This window comes from Aotus nancymaae, unplaced genomic scaffold, assembly GCF_030222135.1.
Source record: "Aotus nancymaae isolate 86718 unplaced genomic scaffold, 86718_ANA_hifiasm-v0.15.2.pri h1tg000003l, whole genome shotgun sequence".
Lineage (NCBI taxonomy): Eukaryota > Metazoa > Chordata > Mammalia > Primates > Aotidae > Aotus > Aotus nancymaae.
This window is the reverse complement of record NW_026988414.1, coordinates 77,725,778-77,745,805: the sequence shown is the minus strand read 5'-3', so window position 1 is coordinate 77,745,805 and position 20,028 is coordinate 77,725,778. Positions and strand designations below refer to the sequence as shown.

Sequence of the window (20,028 nt, the reverse complement as noted above, 5' to 3'; positions counted from 1 at the left end):
AAGTCACGGCTTGGCCTCGTGGGTCTCCCTGCCATGGGGAAAAGGAGGATATGCAGCAGCCATGGAATGAACAGCCAGAGCCATGGGCAGGCCAACCAGGGCTCTCAGGGTGGGGGACACAAGGTGCCACTGCCAGGGTGCCGGAGGCTTGCCGAGGGGCACAAACAGGATGGAGCCAAGGATACCTGCACAGCAGGCTGCCTCCAGTGTCCACTGAGGCCTGTGGTCTCCAGGACAAGGGGCTCAGACACAGGCGGCGGGTGAGTCCTCCGCGCCTATCCCCACAGCAAGCCAAGTTCACCTTCTACTGCTGCACTGTACTGCTCCGCTGGCAGCCATGGCACACCATCTTCTGCACGCTGGCCTTGGAGAGGGGCCTCAGTGCCTGCCACTTCCTCTGGACCTGCCTGGTGAGGGGCCTGAATCGGTGGGGAGAAACAGGGCCAGGGATTGGGAGGGCCAAGCTTTCGGCTCCCTGTTCTCTCCTGCCTCACACACAGCTGCTGTGGCAGCCCCTGGGGCTGGGCAAGGCAGGCTGGGGCTGGAGGTCCATGGTACCCCCATGGCCCCCCAACCCCTGTCCCACCCAGGCGTGCTCTCCTGCCAGATGACCCAAAGTCAGGAGGAATTCAGCATCCACTTGTTACAGGCCCTGCGCTACCTGCACAGCCACTCTTGCTACATCAAGACCTGGGCAGTGCTCTTCACAGGTGGGAGGGTGCAGAGCCAGGCTTGGAGACCCCCAGTCTTGTCCCCACCCAAGCACCATTGACCTGCCCTGACCCACCTGCCCACAAGAGAGGAAAGGGGTGGATGAGGGAGAGCTTTGGGCTGAAGAGGGGGCAGGGGTGGGCTGGAGCCCCTCAGGAGACAGGGAGCCCCAAGCTGCCAGCTGCCCGGCTGTTGCGCAGGCTACACTATCTGCTACCACTCCAAGGCCGTGTCCCAGATGCTGAATGCCGTGCACACCAACCTGCTGTCCCACAGTAAGTGGCCCTCCCTCCAGAGCTCCCACAGCCCACACCCCCCGCCCCCACCCAAGCACACTAAGACCCACTGTGGACAGCAAGAGTAAGGCCCCAGAGGGGACCCTCCCCCAGCCCAGCATCAGGACAAAGACCCAGGCCTCCTAAGCGGCGCCCAGCCCCCACCCCACCTTCATGTCTGGAGGCCAAGATCCCTGACAGGCCCCCATCAGGGAACCTGGGTCCTGGGCTCACATCCGCTCCACAGGTGCCTCATGGCACCAGTAAAACAAGGGACCAGGGAATGGTGGTGACAGGTGAGTGTGGAAGGAAGTACCCAGGCCTAGAATCACAGGAGATGAGCTCTGAGCCAGCCTCACCCACCACCCACCCACCCATGCCACCCAGGCTGGAGTGAAGAGGCTGCTCCTGGGCCGGGGTCACCTCTGACCTGCTCCTCCTCTCCTGTAGCTTTTGAAGATCTCAAAAGTGACCCAGAACTGGGCATCCGGGAATTTGCCACCAAACAGCTCTCCTTCATCCAGGAGGTGTCGGCCAGACCCAAGCAGTGACCTCCAGCTGTCTTTCCCCACTGCCTTCCCCTCCCCTGTGCCCACCTGGCCAGCCCTTCCCCATCTGCCCCCCACCCAGAGCTTGATTGCATAACAATTTTCCACTTGAAAGAAAGATCTAGATTCAACAAAGAAGCATTACGCATGTCAGCTCCCTGCCCACTCACCCCAGGAGACAGAGTACCAGGAGACACAGGCCCCAGGAGACACTGGTGGGACTTGGGGACAAGCTCAGGGTCAGGCCAGGGGTCAAACTTAAGTCTGTGGAGTCCCCTGCAAGTGGACACCTGTCCACTCCTGGAGACAGGGTCACCTTGATTGGGACCTCAGCCCAAGCCACAGCCTGCCAGAGTCCAGAGTCCAGGGTCCCGGGTCCTGAGGGCTGGGTGGGTGCTTGAGGGCAGCCTCCGCCCAGGGTGTCCACTCAGTATTCAGTTTGTCTCCAGCTGGGAGTGCCACAGTGGCTGGGGCTGAGAGTGGGATGGGGTCCCCTCAGTCGTGACCCCCAGCCTCGGGCCCCCAGGGTCTCCCTCCACCCCCACCTACATCCTTCTCAGTCCATTCAGGGTGAGCAGCAGAAACGGCCTGGCCCACCTGGGACACACTGTGGCCTGAGGCAGGAGTCTTGGCTCTCTGAGCCTCGGCCGTTCCGTCTGTAAAATGGGCAGTAACACCTTCCTCCCAAGACGACTTGGAGGGATGAGTCCAGAGGCAGATACCCTAGACTCCCAGAGAGCCACCTGGGGATCTGCCCAACCTGCAGCCTTGGCCTGGGTTTCCCCCTGGCCTGGGGTCCACACAGCTCCTGGAGAGCCCCTCCCTGCAGAACTCTGCCAGGGGTCTCATCCCAGGCTGCATCTCCCTCAGGACCCTGCCAGGCCAGCCACCATCCCACCGATGGGGTGATCCAGCCTGTACCCGCCTTCCCCTCCTGGCCAGCACTGACCCCCACTCCATACTCAGCCAGGTGGTCCTACCACCTGGAGCATCTCCCCCACCTCCCTGCCTGGTGCTCCATGCTGCACCCCCCTGACCCTGCCTCCAAACCCATTGTCCCCCTGTGGTAGAGTACCCCAAGGCCCTGCCTCCATACTCCCATTCCCCCTGCCCCCACCAAGGTGGAGCACCCCGAGGCCCCGCTTCCATGCCCTCCATTCCCCCTCCACCCCCCAGGTAGAGCACCCTGAGGCCCCACCTCCATGCCCATCTGCCCATCCCCCAAGCCCAGCCCTCCTGAGGCAGAGCACCCCAAGGGCCCACCTCCATGCCCCCTCCTTTTGCCGCCTCCCAAGGTGGAACACCCCAGCTGTACTGGGAGACTTGTCAGCCTGTCTTCCCCCAACCCTGCTAGACTGTGAACCTCTCACGATAAAGACATGGTTACACAGGGCCAGCAGCGCTGACCCCAAAACTTGGCTGGTGGATTATAAAATACAGCACACTTCACCCAATATGTGTCGGATTTACTTGAGTTCCAGATGTGTTTGAGGACAGGAGGGAGTAACCATCCAGGAGAGCTGTTGCCCTTTCTCCACACAGGAGCTGGGGGGCCAGGTCTGTGCCCTCTTAGCCATCTGTTGGCTTCAGAGGCGGGGCCGCTGAGAAGGGGCTTGTCCCCATCTTGTCCACTGACCTCCTGCAGCACCTGCCCCTATCACTCCTCGCTGGAACCTCCTGGGGTCCCAGGGCAGAGACCACTCCCAGGCTCACCACACCCTGGGCCAGCCCCAGGCCCACCCTCCTCCCACCTGGGGCCATGCCCTCCGTGTACCTCAGCCTAGGATGGGGTCAGTCCCCAACAGAGACACATGAGCAAACGTCCACACCCTCTGGCAAGCACCACCCTCAGGTGCCCAGGCAGCACCCTGCTCCCTGAGATGATGGACAGTGCCTTCCTCTACCCCAGCCACCGCCTGTGCCCTTCTCCAGGTCTCAAATCCTGATATGTGGACACCTGGTTGAGGCAGGAAAGGGCAGGACAGGGCAGGACAGGGAGGCCAACTCGCCGGACACAAGCCCTGAAGAATTGCTAAATGAAGTCCTGTCCATCCTGCAGAGGACAACGCTGACGACCTGGCCTCACCCTCTAACGCCACAGCCCCAAGAATGGTCAACACGGCCACCCCAGCCAAAGTCGGGCACTGGCCTTGGTAGCAGGACAGGGCAGGCTGGCTCCTGGGTCAAGGTGCAGAGACCCAGCGTGGCCACCAGAAGGCAGCATGGGAGCACACAGAAGTCTCATCCTGGGCAGCAGCCCAGCATCCAGACAGCGGCCTCCGGAGGCCCCCAGGCCAGGGCCCACCCCACCTAACCCCACAGTCCACTCCACACACACGGCCATGGCTCCTGTTTTATTGCCTTCTAGCATCCAGAGCACCTGACTCTCCTGGGGTCTAATAACTTAAGGTGCCAGAAACAGGTCAGGGCAAGGGGCTGCAGAGGAGGGGGTGGACCCAGTGGTTACAAAATACACCCCTGCCCTGCAGCAAACAGGCCAGAGGAGCCTGGCCTGGGCTGGTGTGGGAGGGGGCGGGTAGGAGGTCTGGGGAAGAAGGCACCCAACCCACCTCGGAGAGACAGAGCCGTGGGCAGTGCCACCAACAGAAACGGCAGAGACAGGACAAACAGCCAGGAGGACACACAGGGGCGGGGGGCATGGGGGCATAAGGGGATGGGGGGATAAGGGGATGGGGGGGCATCAGGGAGGAAAAGGCAGGTGGGGCCGGCCAAGGCACGAAGCCCCTGCTGGGCTGGGCTGGGCAGGGCACGGCAGGGCCACCATGGGCCCCAGGCCCGGAAGCCAGGCCCAGCCGAGGTCCTGAGCTACATGACACAGCAGCGGGTCTTGTGCGTGTGTGGGTCTTTGAACCGCAGCCTCTGTTTAGGCCGATATTTCTCCTGGTAGGTAAGCTGCTTGCTGTTGATGGCTCCTCGGCGCTTCCTGGGAAGAGGGTACAGGGCGGGATCATCTGATGCCTTGGCTTGCCCACCTCGCCTGCCCCAGGGGGCTGGAAGCTGAGAGTGCAGTGGGCTGCAGTGAGTCCTTGCGGCTGGCCAAGCCCATTCCCGCCGAGGGCTACTTCCAGAGTCACAGTCACCCTTTCCTGACCCCTGCAGCTCGCCCTGCTTGCCTTCCACACTCACCAAAGCATCAAGCTCAGGCTGACTCTCTGAGCTCCCTACGGCACCCAGGATACCCCAGCTGGGTAGGACCTACCCCAAGGCCACGAACCAGCAACAAGAGTGGTGCCTGGGCACCTCCACCATCCAGGGAGGGGAGCCCTGTCAGTAAGGGAGGGGCCATGCCCAGAATTCCCACCCAGCTGTGTGACCTCCCAGTACAGCGGGGACCTGAGCTGCATGCTCTCCCTGTCCCTGCCATCTGCTCCCTGTAGCAGGGACCTGGGCTGTGTGTTCACCCTGTCCCCGCCATCTGGTCCTTGACTGCATGTTCCTGGCTGGGGTGGACAGAAGGGCTTCCTGGAGGAGAGGATGCTGGAGCCGTGCCTGCCTGAGAGGCCCTGAGGTGACAGGCATAGAGGGGTCTAGGGCTGCCCACTCAGCCCCTCTGGAGGCTCATCCATCCCCACCTGCCATGACCTCAGGCGTGGCCATGGGCTGGCTCAGGACAAGGAAGTTGGGGCAGAGGTAACCCGAGGAGTCTCTGCCCAGCAAATCTGCAGGTGCCTTCCTGCACCACGGTGGCTTCCTCTGCCCCACAGCACACAGGGGAAGGCGTGGCCCTCAGCCAGGCCTCAGCGTAGGGCCCCAGCCAATAGGCAGCAACAGGGGCAAGAAGCACCCATGCTGTTCCAGGCTACTGGGCTCTGGGCCTGCCTGCATCCACAGCACGGCCCAACCTGTCCTGCCCAGCACAGCATCGGGCAGGGGGTAGCCATGCGGCATCAGGCAGGGGGCAGCCAAGCCACGAGGGAGCTGGCAGGTGAAGTGCTAAGAGCCGGATCCAGGCCTTCTGTCAACCCGGCTCACCTGGGTTTTCCTCTGCAGATGGGGGTGTGCCACAGGTCATTTCATCCAATCCCAGCCGTTCTTCCTCCAAGCAGCGGGTCTGATCCCCAGCTGTGTGTGGGGGTATCTTTGGGTCTGGGGAGGGGGATGGCAGCCCTTTCCCGCACAAGGTGTCGGGACAGTTTCCACCACAGCAGGAAGAAGCTGGGTGAGACTTTAGGAAGCAAACTCTCTGCAAAGCTGGGAGAGGACCAGCCTGGGAGCCCTAGACCTTGGGGCCCGGGTCTCCTGGAAGGTCTCGTGAACATGTGCTCAGCACCCCCATCCAAAAGTGAGGCTGTCAGACCACGAGATGCCCTAGCTCTGGCATGGCCAGTCCCGCCCTGCCCTGACGCTCACCGGCCCAGGCCCGCCACGCAGTGCACAGCCATGCAGCTGCCCAGGGCCTCGCAGAACTTGGCCTTCACCAGACTCAACCAGTCTTCCACGACCTTGCCGGGTAGGGGCGCCTGTCGTCAAACGGCCAGTCCTGCGGAGGGAAGCAGACATGAGGACTCCTGACCATGGTAGGGCAGGGAGCTCTGACAGGCAGAGGATGCCAGGAGCCCGCTAGGGTGAGGGTGGCAGACCCCACAGGACACACAGGAAGGGCACAGCATGGCCATGGACACACCCCATAGTGGGTGCCTCAGACTCATCATTCCCTGCTCACTTCAGCTGTCCCCTCCAGGAAGCCTTCCTGGACCACCCCTTTCTGAGTAGAGCCTCCTCCAGAGTCGCACAAATCCTAATCCCCATGCCTGTCAGCCTGAGCTCTGGTTCTGGGGTCACAATCCCTCACACCTGTGTGCCGGTGGCTGCCTGAGAGGTTTTGGGTCGGCTGGTGCAAGGGATCTTGTCCCCTGTGGCAGCATGCAAAGATGGCTGGCACATGCCACACACAGCCCAGGTGCCAGGAAGGACTGAAGACGGGGCTGTGGAACAAGACAGGCCCCCGTTTCTGAGAGCAGGACCCTCAACAGGCGTTTCCACTGGGGCCTGGCCCATTGCTGCTGGGGGTTAATTTGGTCTTGGAAGATGACCTGCACTTGCCTTCGTCCCATCCCCCAGCACCCTGGAGAGGTGGATGATGGGAGTCTTCCCAGGGGAGGGCCTGGGCGCTGCAGTGGGGACGGACACGTTTCAGTCTTGGGAAGGCAGGTTCAGGCAGGGCCGCAGGACCGTACCAGACCTGGGGCTGTCTGGTGCCAGGGAGAGCCTGCTGGGCCCACTGAGGCAGATGTGCAGCCTTTGGGGGCATCTTAACCCTCCCCAGCCACTAGGCAGGGTGACTCCCAGAGGCAACTGGTCTGAGCATAGGTGTCCCCACCTACATTACAGCAACTTACATCTGACCCCAATCCCTCCCATTGCTGTAGAAGGGGAGGGAGGACATGGGTGCACCCCGTCTCCATTCTTCCAAGCAGCCCGCTTTGAGGGGAGGAACCCAAGGCTTGGAGTGATCTGCGGGGTCACAAGGCTGCAGAGGGCAGGGGCGGGACTCCCGTCTGACCCCACACGCCGGTGCAGCTACCACTCCAAACCACCAAGCCGAGGTTAGGAAACAGCAACCCCTGCCAAAAGCGGAGTCCCGGGTGAAAAGCAGTGGCTGAGGGGTGCTCCGCCCTGGGGAGCCTGAGGCCCAGGTGCAGCTGGACAGGCCTGAGTCAGGGACCAGTTGTCTGCCGGCTGGGGATGGACTCCCCTGGGGCTGGCTCTGGGGCTGTGGCTGCTGTGGCCGTCCCCACCCCCAAAGGGTATGGCAGGAGAACTGCCCCACCCCTCCTAGACCTGGGTCCCTAGGGCCAAGGGAGTCAAGGAAACCGCCCAAGGGTCCTCCCCAGGAGCCCACAGCCTGGCAACAGGGCCCCAGCCACTCAGGCAGCGAGACCCAGGGGAACCCAAGACAGGCCAGGGGAGGGCCTGACAGGTGGAGGAGCCTGCCCGCCCCCTTGGCAGAGGCACAAAGCATGTGCCACCCCTGCCTCGCAAGCCAGGCTGGTCCATTCTAGACAGAAAGACAGGGTGCACTAGGGTGACTTTCCTGAGGTCACACGGCCCAACACCCTGGCCTTCCCTTGATGTACCCAGACCTACCCACGGTCCAGGCACGAACAGGCCCAGGGCTGCCACGGGAGGGGCACTAAGACACCCTGGCAGGCCCAGAGCCCCCGCCCCACCCTTCCCCAGCGGCAGCAGCCACCAGGGTCCCCGAGCCTCGCGTCACCACAACTGTGATGCCATCCTCCAGCAGCACTTTGTCGTAGGTCACTTCACACACACACACCACAGTGGTAGCCCCATACTTCTTCAGGTCCTGGGTGTGGGAAGACGGAGGAGGCAGGGCTGGGCTGGGCGGCAGGGCTCAGGGATGGGCCCCACTCACCAGGGCTCCCAGGGCACAGCTGTTTTCCCCCAGTCTCCCAAGACTTGAACATGTCCCCTCAGACCTCTCAGGGTGGAGCACTGTCCCCTCAGGCCTGCAGGGCAGGGTCATGGCCCTTGAAGAAGCCAGGGAAGGGCATTTCACCCTCCAGCCAGGCAGACCCTGATGCAGTGGGGCCCACCAAGAGTGGACTTGGGGCTCCATGGCTGGTGGAGGTGGCATCTGTATGTGGAAGAGCCTGTCCTAGGTCCCTCAGGCCACCCAGAAGAAGCAAAGATGTCCCTACCCACATTCACAGTCAGGCACAGCTCAGCAGCTGGGATCCTGGCTCCCCAGCACATCACCCCCTCCTCTGGGGTGCTCAGGACCCCAGATCTACCAGGAACATTTCTTCCAGAAAAGCTACTGGGTCCCTGCAGCAGGAAAAGGACTCCCCAGCCCACATGTGAGCCCCTGCATCCTAGCAGCTCCCCAGGCTGAGCCGCATAGATGGGTCCAGTCCAGAGGGGCTTTGGGGTCTAAGAGGGGTGGGCATCAGCTGGGGTGCCTCAGACCAGGGAGGGCAGGCACTGCTCAGATGGCAGCCAGGAGGGAGCTGGGCCTTGTACGACAGCAGGGAAGACCCACACAACCAGAGAAAAGGTCACAGCAGTTCACAGTCAGGCCGATATTTATACCTCCAGTTCGGGGGGTTCCACTCCACGCGAGTCACGTGCGGGGGCTGTTCCCACCCCAGCCGATATTTATACCCCCAGTTCGGGGGGTTCCGCTCCACAGGAGTCACATGAGGGGGCTGTTTGCACCCCATCTACTCTTGCAGCTATTTTGGGAGTGGTGAGGAATCAGCTGCTAGGCCTTGCTAGTCAAGGGACAGGGACATGGAACACAAGAGAGGCCAGCACCCAACTATCTGAGAATGCAGGGTGCAGGTAAGGATCCTGGGCTCGGGGACTGTGGGGTACCTCAGAGTCCCTCTGTACCCTCAGCAGAGGGAACAGCCACCCAGCCCACAACTTAGCCCTAGCCCTGGTTACAGGCTGAGCCCTCCCTGATCCTGGTCACATACTGAGCCTTGACAGTCACACACTGAGCCCTAATGCTGGACACATGCTGAGCCCCGACCCTAGTCACACATTGAGCCCCAACCTTGGTCACACACCGAACCTGGATCCTGGCCACATACCAAGTCCCAACCTTCGTCACACACTGAGCCCAGATCCTGGTCACACACTGAGCCCCGACCCTGGTCACACACTGAGCCCCGACCCTGGTCACACACTGAGCCCCGATCCTGGTCACACACCGAGCCAGATCCTGGTCACACGCCGAGCCCCGATCCTGGTCACACACCGAGCCCCGGTCCTGGACACACGCCGAGTCCCGATCCTGGACACATGCCGAGTCCCGATCCTGGTCACACACTGAGTCCCAATCCTGGTCATCCATTGAGCCCCATTCCTGGTCGCACTGAGCCCTGATCCTGGTCACACATTGAGCCCTGATCCTGTTCACGTACCAAGCCCTGATCCTGGACACAAACTGAGTCCCAACCTTGGTCACACACTGAGACCTGAACTTGGTTACAGGCTTAACCCTGATCCCAGTCAATTCTGAGGCCTGACCCTGGCCGCTTATCATGCTGTTCTCACCAATCTTTCTGTAGGTTCTGCTGTTACCTCAGAGGTCTCAGCTGTGCAGATGATAGCCATCTTCTGTAGGGTACCTGGTTCAGTGTCCAGGGTCCAGGCTCCCTAATGGCAGGGTGCCCAATGCCTCCTGCTCCACAGCTCTCAATGCCCTCTCATGCCCAAATCCCTGTTTCATTATGACAAGGCCATGAAGGCTTATCTCATGTGGTAGAGGACTCAGCCACAAATGACCCTGCACACAGCTGCAGCCTCTGACTCAGCCTGCCACAGTCAGAGGCTTTGTCAACGGCCCGCACAAGGCCGCAGACTCTGCAAATGGGCCCAGGCCTGCAGGCAGCAGGGCACTCTGCAGAGGCCAGGCTCCTACAGGAGGCGAGGCAGATTGCTGCAGTCTCCACTCCCAACACGGCTTCCGCAAATGCATCTGGTCCCATGTGCCGGGGGGCCAGTGGCAGGCATTTCTGCCTGCTGTCTCTCCAGGACACAGTGGTCCCTCCCTCCCGTGGTCAGCACTGACACTTGCCCAGTCCCTACTCACGCAGATATCCAGGCCCTGAAGTCCCCAGCCCAACCTGGTCTAGCCTGAGGCCTCACCCAGAAACTGGCAATGCAGAGCAGGGCAACGCCTGGAGGCCTGGCCAGCCATGGAGCCAACCTGCCCACCTGTCCCCATCCACCTGCTTCCCCATAAGCAGCCACTTCTCACACCAGGGCACCTCCGGCCCACTCAGCCTAGGCACAGAGGCCAAAAGGAAAGCAAAGGGCTCAGGAGGGCCCCGGCCCAGGCCACAGCTGAGCACGCAGAGCCTGGCCCGTGTGCCCCTGACTTCACCACTTGCCTCTATCCACATGGCGTGGAGTCCCTCCTGTCACATGCCAGCACCCTGCAGGCCCCCTAGGGGACCCAGTTGATCCCCCAATACCCTCACCCTTGAGGTCTCAGGGCATCCCCATGTCCCTCCTCCAGGACCCTGTAACGGGGGACTGAGCCCTGCTCCAAGGCCATGAGCCCTGTCTAGCCAGCCGGGCCAGTGGACCCCTCTTGAGATGCCCGAGTGCAGCTCAGCCAGGCTTTCCTGACACCTTGGCTGGACCTGCCCACCCCACCTCCATCTGCACTCACCTCAATGAAGGTGCTGAGGGTGGCATTTGCTGGGTTGTGGGTGATGAGGAAGCGCATGTGTTTGTAGCTCATCTCCACTGGGGCCGGGCGGTTCATCTCAGCCATGGCGCCTCCTGACGCTGGGCCCACAGGGCAGAAAGGGGCTGCAGAGAAGGCTGGGGACACAGACATGAGAAGTCCCCATGCACCCCACAAAAATGAGGAGAACGAGATCCCTGTGCTTGTCCAAGAGAAAGAGATCTTTTTAAAAACCCACCCCACACCCAGCACAAATATTGTGCAAATAACTTGGGCGTCGGGGAGGAACCTGCCCAGAGTTTGGATAATTAAAAAAGAAAATCCAACTCTTAAAAAAGCAAAGGAACAAAACAGCCCCCCAAAGTACTGTAGGCAGCTCTGAACTCCTGTCTCTCAGAGCTGGATAGTCATAAAGGGGCAAAAAAGAAAAAGAACCACCAGAAAAGCTCAGCAAAGAAAACTTAAAAACCCAAAGTAAATCCAGCCACCAAGCAGTGTCCAGAGCTGGACCCCATGCTGGGGGTGCCCTCTCCACATCGGTGGACGGGCAGACAGCCTCCTTCACTCAGAGGTGGGCTCCAAGCCCCCAACGGCCAGAGGAAGAATGACTGACCCAACTCCAGCACCCTTGGGCCAGGGGTCACGGGCAGTGGCTGTGGGGACAGTGGCCTCTGATGTGCGGGGCCTCTGTCATGTTACCCCATCGGGGTACAGTGAGTCCTGGAGTGTGGCAGGGGGCTCATGCAGTAGAGCTGGCCCCGGGCTGGACAGCAGAGGCCATCAGCACTTGAGGGCAATGGTGATAGCCAGCAGCGTGGGGACCCTCAGCAGCAGGCTCGGGGACCTCGGGCTAGCAGTGCTCAGGGCTGGACCCTGCAGCCTACTCCGTGAATCCCAGGCGTGTCCACAGCACACAGCATCTGGGGGCAGAGATGAAGAAAATGAACAGAAAGGGGTCACAAGGGGCCCCACTCTCCCATGAGGGGTTCAAGCCTGCCCTAAGCCCACAGTCACAGGCGACACTTCTCCTGGGGCCTCCTCCTGACCATGCTGAGTGACCCTCTTAGGCCTCAGTTTCCCTACATGGCAGCACAAGGAAGAACGGCTCCTACCAGGACTGACCCAGGCCTGGAGGCGATAGGGCAGCTACCACACAGCCAGAAGGGCATGATGGAGGACACAGGGGACCGGGATTTCAGACACACACACACCCCCAGGACATGCTGAACCTCAGCACACAGAGGATGGGTCCCTCTACTGTGACAGAGACCAAGCTCCCCTAAGAAGCCTGAGCCTGGCCCCCGCCAGCCCACTGTGATCTGTGGAAAACCCACCCAGGACTGCTGCCCTCTCCTCTTCCGATTCTTGGCCACTGCGAACATCTGAGCCCAGGTCTCTCTGGTGGCCCATCCTCAGGGAATGGGGCCCAGGCACTCAGTCAGTGCTGCCAGCACAAGGAGGTGAGGGGCCTGGACCCACACATGGCCAAGGGCCACCCTCATCACCTCTTGCTTTCTGCAGAAAGTCTCCTTCCTGTCAGCAGCCCCCTGGCCCGCCAGTGTCCCCCAGCCCCTGTGTCTCTACTGCTCACACAGGGCTCAGCCAGGCTCAGGGGATAAACAGGCCAGCCCTCCCTTCCAGGAGCTCAGGGAGGCGGGGACAGACCACGCCAACAGGCCAGCTGTCAGGCACACATGCCAGGGTGGTGACACCACAGGTAGCCAGGAGCGGATTCACGCCGTGAACAGCCCAGAGGGAGGCTGCAGGGGCCCTGCGGGCGGCTCAAAGCAACTCCACACCTGCCTCTCCCCGTCTCTGGGTCTCATGGCCCCAAAGCTCCCAGACAAAGGAGTCCCAGGAGCATGCAGCCCCCTCCCCTCTCTACGGAAGGACTGAGAGACCTTGTGTGAGGCGCTGGCCTTTGTTACCCCATTAGCACAATGATGGGCCACACAAGTGCCCCCAGGATCCCTCCAGCGGTGACCCAGCTGTTAGCAGACCCTCCAGCCCCCTGGACCCAACCCAAGCCCAGCCCTGTCACTACTGCCTGCCACTCAAGGAAAGGCACTTCAAACCCCTCACCCAGCAGAGCCCTCCATCCTCCAGCCCACACCTCTCACCTGTGCCCCTGCCCAGCACCCCTTCCCAGCTGCCCACCAAGCAGGCCAGGTCACTGGAGCCTCAGTCCAGGTGCAGGGAGGGCACAAGGCCTGGGCCCCCGGACTCGGAGGGTGGCCGGGCGGGACGGTGGGCTCCTCCTTGCCTGCCCTCCACACTCTGCACAGCAGCCAGTGCTGCGGGCTCAAAGCAGGCACCACACCTCATGTTCTGGTTCATGTTCTCTGTCCAGAGAACCAGGCTCCCTGGCACTTGCCCCTATCCAGGGTCCCAGGCCCACGACACTTACCCCGTCCAGAGACCGAGGACTCCTGACACCTACCCCTGTCCAGAGACCCAGGTCCATGGCACTTACCACGTCCAGAGACAGACGACCCGCGGCTTACCCCTGTCCAGAGACCCAGGCCCCCACGGCACCTACCCCTGTCCAGAGACTCAGGCACCCCGGCACCTAGCCCTGTCCAGAGGCCCTGGACCCCGGCACCTGCCCCTGTCAAGGGACCCAGGCTCCCCGGCACCTGCCCCTGTCCAGAGACCAAGGCCCCCCGGAACCTACAGCTGTCCAGAGACTCAGGACCCCGGCAACTGAACATGTCCAGATACCCAGGCCCCCCGGTCCCTGCACCTGTCCAGAGACCCAAGCACCTAGGCACCTACCCCTGTGTAGAGATCCAGGCCCCCCGGCACCTACCCCTGTCCAGAGACCAAGGCCCCCTGGCACCTGCCCCTCTCCAGAGAGCTAAACCCCCGGCACCTGCCCCTGTTCAGAGGCCCTGGACCCCGGCACGTACCCAGGCCAAGGCCCCTCGGCACCTGACCCTGTCCAGAGACCAAGGCCCCTCGGCACCTACAGCTGTCCAGAGACTCAGGACCCCAGCACCTGAACATGTCCAGATGCCCTGAACCCCGGCACCTGCCCCTGTCCAGATACCCAGGCCACCGGTCCCTGCAGCTGTCCAGAGACCCAAGCACCTAGGCACCTACCCCTGTGTAGCGACCCAGGCCCCCCAGCACCTTCCCCTGTCCGGAGACCCAGGCCCCTGGCACCTGCCGCTCTCCAGAGACCCAAACACCCGGCACCTGCCTCTTTCGAGAGACCCAGGACCCCGCACCTTCCCCTGTCCAGAGACCAAAATCCCCAAACACCTACCCCTGTCCAGAGAACCAACATCCCCAAACATCTACCCCTGTCCAGAGACCCAACCCCCAGCACCTACCCTTTCCAGAGACCCAGATACCGGCGCCTACCCCTGTCCAGAGACCCAGGCCCCCGGCACCTACCCCTGTGCAGAGGCCCTGGACCACGGGAGCTACCCGCGTTCAGAGACCCTGGCCCCCGACAGCTGCCCCGTCCAGACACCCTGGACACCAGCAATTACCCAGGCCAAGGCCCCCCGGCACCTACACCTGTCCAGACACCCAGGCCCCCTACCCCTACCCCATCCAGAGGCCATGGAGCCCGGCACCTATCCCTGTCCAGAAACCCAGGCCCCCCGGCACCTACCCCTGTCCAGAGACCCAGGTCCCCCGGCACCTACCCCTGTCCAGAGACCCAGGCTCCGGGCACCTACCCCTGTCCAGAGATTCAGGACCCCCGGCACCTACACCTGTCCAGAGACCCAGGCCCGCCGGCATCTACCCCTGTCCAGAGACCCAGGCCCTCCGGCACCTACCTCTGTCCAGAGACATAGGCGCCCCCGCATCTGCCCGTGTGAAAAGACCCATGCCCGCGGCACCTGAACATGTCCAGATGCCCTGGACCCTGGCCAGGGTACCCCTGTCCGGATACCCAGGCCCCCCGGCCCCTGTACCTGTCAAGAGACCCGGGCCCCCCGGCACCTACCCCTGTGCAGAGACCCGGGCCCCCCGGCACCTACCCCTGTGCAGAGACCCGGGCCCCCCGGCACCTACCCCTGTGCAGAGACCCAGGCCCCCCGGCACCTACCCCTGTCCAGAGACCCAGGCCCCCCGGCACCTACCACTATCCAGACACCCAGCCCCTCCGACACCTACCACTGTCCAGACACCCAGCCCCCCCGGCACCTTCCCCTGTCCACAGACCCAGGCCCCCCCGGCACCTGCCCCTGTACAGAGACCTAAGCCCCGGCACCTGCCCCTGTTCAGAGGCCCTGGACTCCGGCACCTACCAAGGCCTAGGCCCCTCGGCATCTGCCCCTGTCGAAAGACCCCAACCCCCGGCAGCTGCCTCTGTCCAGAAGCCCAGGACCCCGCACCTACCCCTGTCCAGAGACCAAGGTCCCCCAACACCTACCCCTGTACAGAGGCCGAGGTCCCCCAACACCAACCCCTGTCCAGCACCCCGCACCTACCCATGTCCAGAGACCCAGGCCCCCAGGCACCTACCCCTGTCCAGAGACCCAGGCCCCCGGCACCTACCCCTGTCCAGAGACCCAGGGCCCCCGGCACCTAGCCCTGTGCAGAGGCCCTGGACCCCGGCACGTACCCCTGTCCAGAGACCCGGGCCCCCCGGGAACCTACCCCTGTCCCCAGACCCAGGCCAGCCAGCACTTATCCCTGTCCAGAGACCCAGGCGCCCCTGCATTTGCCCCTGTCAAGAGACCCAGGCCCCCCGGAACCTGCCCGTATCCAGAGGCCCTGGATCCCGGGACCTACCCATGTCGAGTCCCAGGCCCCCAGGCACCTGTCCCTGTCCAGAGACCCAGGCCCCAGGCACCTACCCCCGTTGAGAGACCCAGGCCCCCGGCACCAGCCCCTGTCCAGAGACCCAGGCCCCCGGCACCTACCCCTGTTCAGAGACCCAGGCCCCACGGCACGTGCCCCTGTCGAGAGGCCCTGGACCCCGGCACCTGCCCCTGTCCAGAGGCCCAGGACCCCACACCTACCCTTGTCTAAAGACCCAGGTCCCCCAATACCTACCCCTGTCCAGAGGCACAGGACCGCAACACCTACCCCTGTTCAGCGACCCAGGACCCCGACACCTAACCCTTTCCAGAGAACCAGGCCCCCAGCCCCTACCCTGTCCGGAGACCCAGGCCCCCGTCACCTACCTCTGTCCAGAGGCCCTGGATCCCGGCACCTATCCCCGTTCAGAGACCCAGGCCCCCGGCACCAGCCCCTGTCCAGAGACCCAGTCCCCCCAGCACCTTTCCCTGTCCAGAGGCCCTGGAACCCGGCACCTACCGAGGCCCAGGCCCCCTGGCACCTGCCCCCGTCCGGAGACCAAGGACCCCTGGCACCTACCCGTCCAGAGACCCAGGCCCCCTGGCACCAACCACCGTTCAGAGACCTAGGCCCCCGGCACCTGCCCCTTCCAGAGACCCAGGCCCCCCAGCACCTACCCCTATACAGAGACCAAGGCACCTGCCCCTTCCAGAGACCCAGGCCCCGCAGCACCTACCCCTATCCAAAGACCAAGGCGTCCCGGCACCTACACCTGTCCAGAGACCCAGGCCTCCGGCACTTACCCCTGTCCAGAGACTCAGGACCCCGGCACCTACCCCTGTCCTGAGACCCGGGCCCCCGGCACCTCCCCTGTCCAGAGACTCAGGACCCCTGGCACCTACACCTGCCCAGAGACACCCGCCCCCAGCAGCTACCCCTGTCCAGAGACTCAGGCACCCCGGCACCTAGCCCTGTCCAGAGGCCCTGGACCCCGGCATCTACCCCTGTCCACAGACCCAGGCCCCCCGGCACCTACCCCTGTCCAGAGACCCAGGCTCCGGGCACCTACCCCTGTCCAGAGATTCAGGACCCCCGGCACCTACACCTGTCCAGAGAACCAGGCCCGCCGGCATCTACCCCTGTCCAGAGACCCAGGCCCTCCGGCACCTACCTCTGTCCAGAGACATAGGCGCCCCCGCATCTGCCCGTGTGAAAAGACCCATGCCCGCGGCACCTGAACATGTCCAGATGCCCTGGACCCTGGCCAGGGTACCCCTGTCCGGATACCCAGGCCCCCCGGCCCCTGTACCTGTCAAGAGACCCGGGCCCCCCGGCACCTACCCCTGTGCAGAGACCCAGGCCACCTGGCACCTACCCCGTATAGATGCCCTGGAGCCCGGCACCTACCCCTGTCCAGAGACCCAGGCCACCTGGCACCTACCCCGTTCAGACGCCCTGGACCCTGGCACCTACCCTTGTCCAGAGACCCAGGCCCCCAGACACCTGACCATGTCCAGAGACCCAGGCGCCCCAGCACCTGACCCTTTCCAGAGACCCAGGCCCCCCGGCACCTGACCCTGTCCAGAGGCCCTGGACCCAGGCACCTGCCCATGTCCAGAAACCCAGGCCCCCCGGCGCCTGCCCCCGTCCAGAGACCCAGGCCCCCCATCACCTACCCCCGTTCAGAGACCCACGACCCCGGGCACCTACCCCCGTCCAGAGACCCAGGACCCCTGGCTCCTAAACCCCTCCAGAGACCCAGGACCCCCCGCACCTACCCCTGTCCAGACACTCAGGACCCCTGGCACCTAACCGTGTCCCGAGACCCAGGACCCCCGACACCTAGCCCTGTCCAGAGGCCCTGGACACCAGCACCTACCCCTGTCCACAGACCCAGGCCGCCCGGCACCTACCCCTGTCCACAGACCCAGGCCGCCCGGCACCTGCCCCGTCCAGAGACCCAGGCCACTCTGCACCTACCCCCGTACAGAGACCCACGACCCCGGGCACCTACCCCCGTCCAGAGACCCAGGACCCCTGGCACCAAAACCCCTCCAGAGACCCAGGACTGCCCGCACCTACCCCTGGTCCAGACACTCAGGATCCCCGGCACCTAACTGTGTCCCGAGACCCAGGACCCCCGGCACCTAGTCCTGTCCAGAGGCCCTGGACACCGGCCCCTACCCCTGTCCACAGACCCAGGCACCCGGGCACCTATCCCTGTCCACAGACCAATGCCCCCCGGCACCTACCCCTGTCCAGAGACCCAGGCACCCCGGCACCTACCCCTGTCCAGAGAACCAGGCCCCCGGCAGCTACCCCTGTCCAGAGACCCAGGCCTCCCGGCATCTACCCCTGTCCAGAGACCCAGGCGTCCCCGCATCTGCCCCTGTCAAGAGACCCATGCCCCTCGGTACCTGCACCTGTCCACATGCCTTGGACCCAGGCACCTGCCACTGTCCAGAGACCCAGGTCCCCCGCCCCAGAACTGTCCAGAGAGCCAGGCCCCCTGGCAACTACCCCTGTCTAGAGGCCAAAGCCCCAGGCACCTACCCTGTCCAGAGACCCAGGACCCCGGCACCTAACCCTGTCCAGGGACCCAGGTCCCCGGCACCTACCCCTGTCCAGAGGCCCTGGACCCCGGCAGCTACCCCTGTTCAGAGACCCAGGCCCCCAGCACCTTTCCCTGTCCACAGGTCCGGGCACCAGGCACCTACCCCTGTCCAGAGGCCCAGGACCCCGCCACCTACCCCTGTCCAGAGACCCAGGCCTCCAGCACCTTTCCCTGTCCAGAGGCCTTGGACCCTGGCACCTACCCAGGCCCAGGACCCCCGGCACCTACCCCCATCCAGAGACCCAGGACCCCTGGCACCTACCCCTGTTGAGAGACCCAGGCCCTCGGCACCTACCCTGTCTAGAGTCCCTGGACCCCGGCACCTACCCCTGTCCAAATACCCAGGCCCCCTCACACCTGCCCCCGTTCTGAGACCCAGGTCCCCGGCACCTGCCCCTCCAGAGAGTCAGGCCGCCCGGCACCTACCCCTGATCAGAGACCCAGGCCCCCTGGCACCTACCCCTGTCTGGAGACCCAGGAGCCCCTGCATTTGCCCCTGTTAAGGCACCCGGGCCCCTGGGCACCTGCCCCTGTCCAGAGGCCCTGGATCCCAGCACCTGCTCCTGTCCAGAGGCCCTGGATCCCAGCACCTGCCCCTGTCCAGAGACCCAGGACCCCGGCACCTACCCCTGTCCAGAGACCCAGGCCCCCCTGTACCTACCCCTCTCCATAGACCCAGGGCCCCCGGCACCTACCTCTGGGCAGAGACCCAGGCCCCTATGCACCTACCCCTGTCCACAGTCCCAGGCCCCCGGCACCTGCCGCTATCCAGAGACCCAGGCCCCCCGGCACCTCCCCCTCTCCAGAGACCCAGGCGCCCCGGCACCTGAACCTGTCCAGAGACCCAGGCCCCACGGCACCTACCCCTGTCCAGAGACGCAGGCCACCCGGCACCTGCCCCTGTCCAGAGGCCTTGGACCCCGGCACCTGCCCCCGACCAGAGACCGAGGCCTCCCGGCACCTGCCCCTGTCCAGAGACCCAGGCCTCCCGGCACCTGCCCCTGTCCAGAGACCCAGGCCTCCCGGCACCTACCCCTCTCCAGAGACCCAGGCCCCCCTGCACCTACCCCTGTCCAGAGAACCAAGCCCCCCAAACCTACCCTGTCCAGAGACCCAGGCCCCCGGCACCTACCCCGTCCAGAGATGCAGACCCCCGGCACCTACCCCTGTCCAGAGACCGAGGCCCCCCGGCACCTACCCCCGTTCAGAGACCGAGGCCCCTCGACACCTGCCCCTGTGCAGAGGCCCTGGACCCTGGTACCAACCCAGATCCAGGCCCCCTAGCACCTACCCGTGTCCAGAGACGCAGGCCCCTCGGCATCTACCACTGTCCAGAGACCCAGGACCCCGGCACCTACCCCTTTCCAGACCCCCAGGCCCCCGGCACCTACGCCTGTCCAGAGACCCAGGCCCCCGGCACCTACCCCTGTCCAGAGACCCAGTCCCCCGGCACCTACCACCATCCAGAGACCCAGTCCCCCTGGCACCTATCCCTGACCAGAGACCCAGGACCCTTGGAACCTACGGCTGTCCAGACACACAGGCCCCTGGCACCTACCCCGAGACCTAGGACCCCGGCACATACCACTGTCGAGACACACAAGACCGTGGCGCCTACCCCTGTCCAAAGACCCAGGCCCCCCGACAGCTACCCCTGTCCAGAGACCAGGCCCCCCGGCACCTACACTTGTCCAGAGACTCGGGACCCCAGCACCTACCTGTGTCCACAGATGCAGGCCCCTGGCACCTACCCGTATCCAGAGGCCCTGGACCCCGGCATATACCCAGGCCCAGGCCCCCCGGCACATACCCTCGTCCAGAGACCCAAGACCCCTGGCACCTACGCCTGTCCAGAGACCCAGGCCCCCGTCACCTATCCCTCTCCAGAGACCCGGGCCTCCCGGCACCTGCCCCGGTCGAGAGGCCCTGGAC

The 20,028-nt window shown here is 64.0% G+C and overlaps 1 pseudogene; it reads right to left on the bottom strand.

Moving 5' to 3' along the window:
* Positions 1-4,332: 4,332 nt before the first annotated feature.
* On the bottom strand, positions 4,333-11,263 carry LOC105710506 (protein tyrosine phosphatase type IVA 3-like; annotated as a pseudogene).
* Positions 11,264-20,028: the final 8,765 nt, after the last annotated feature.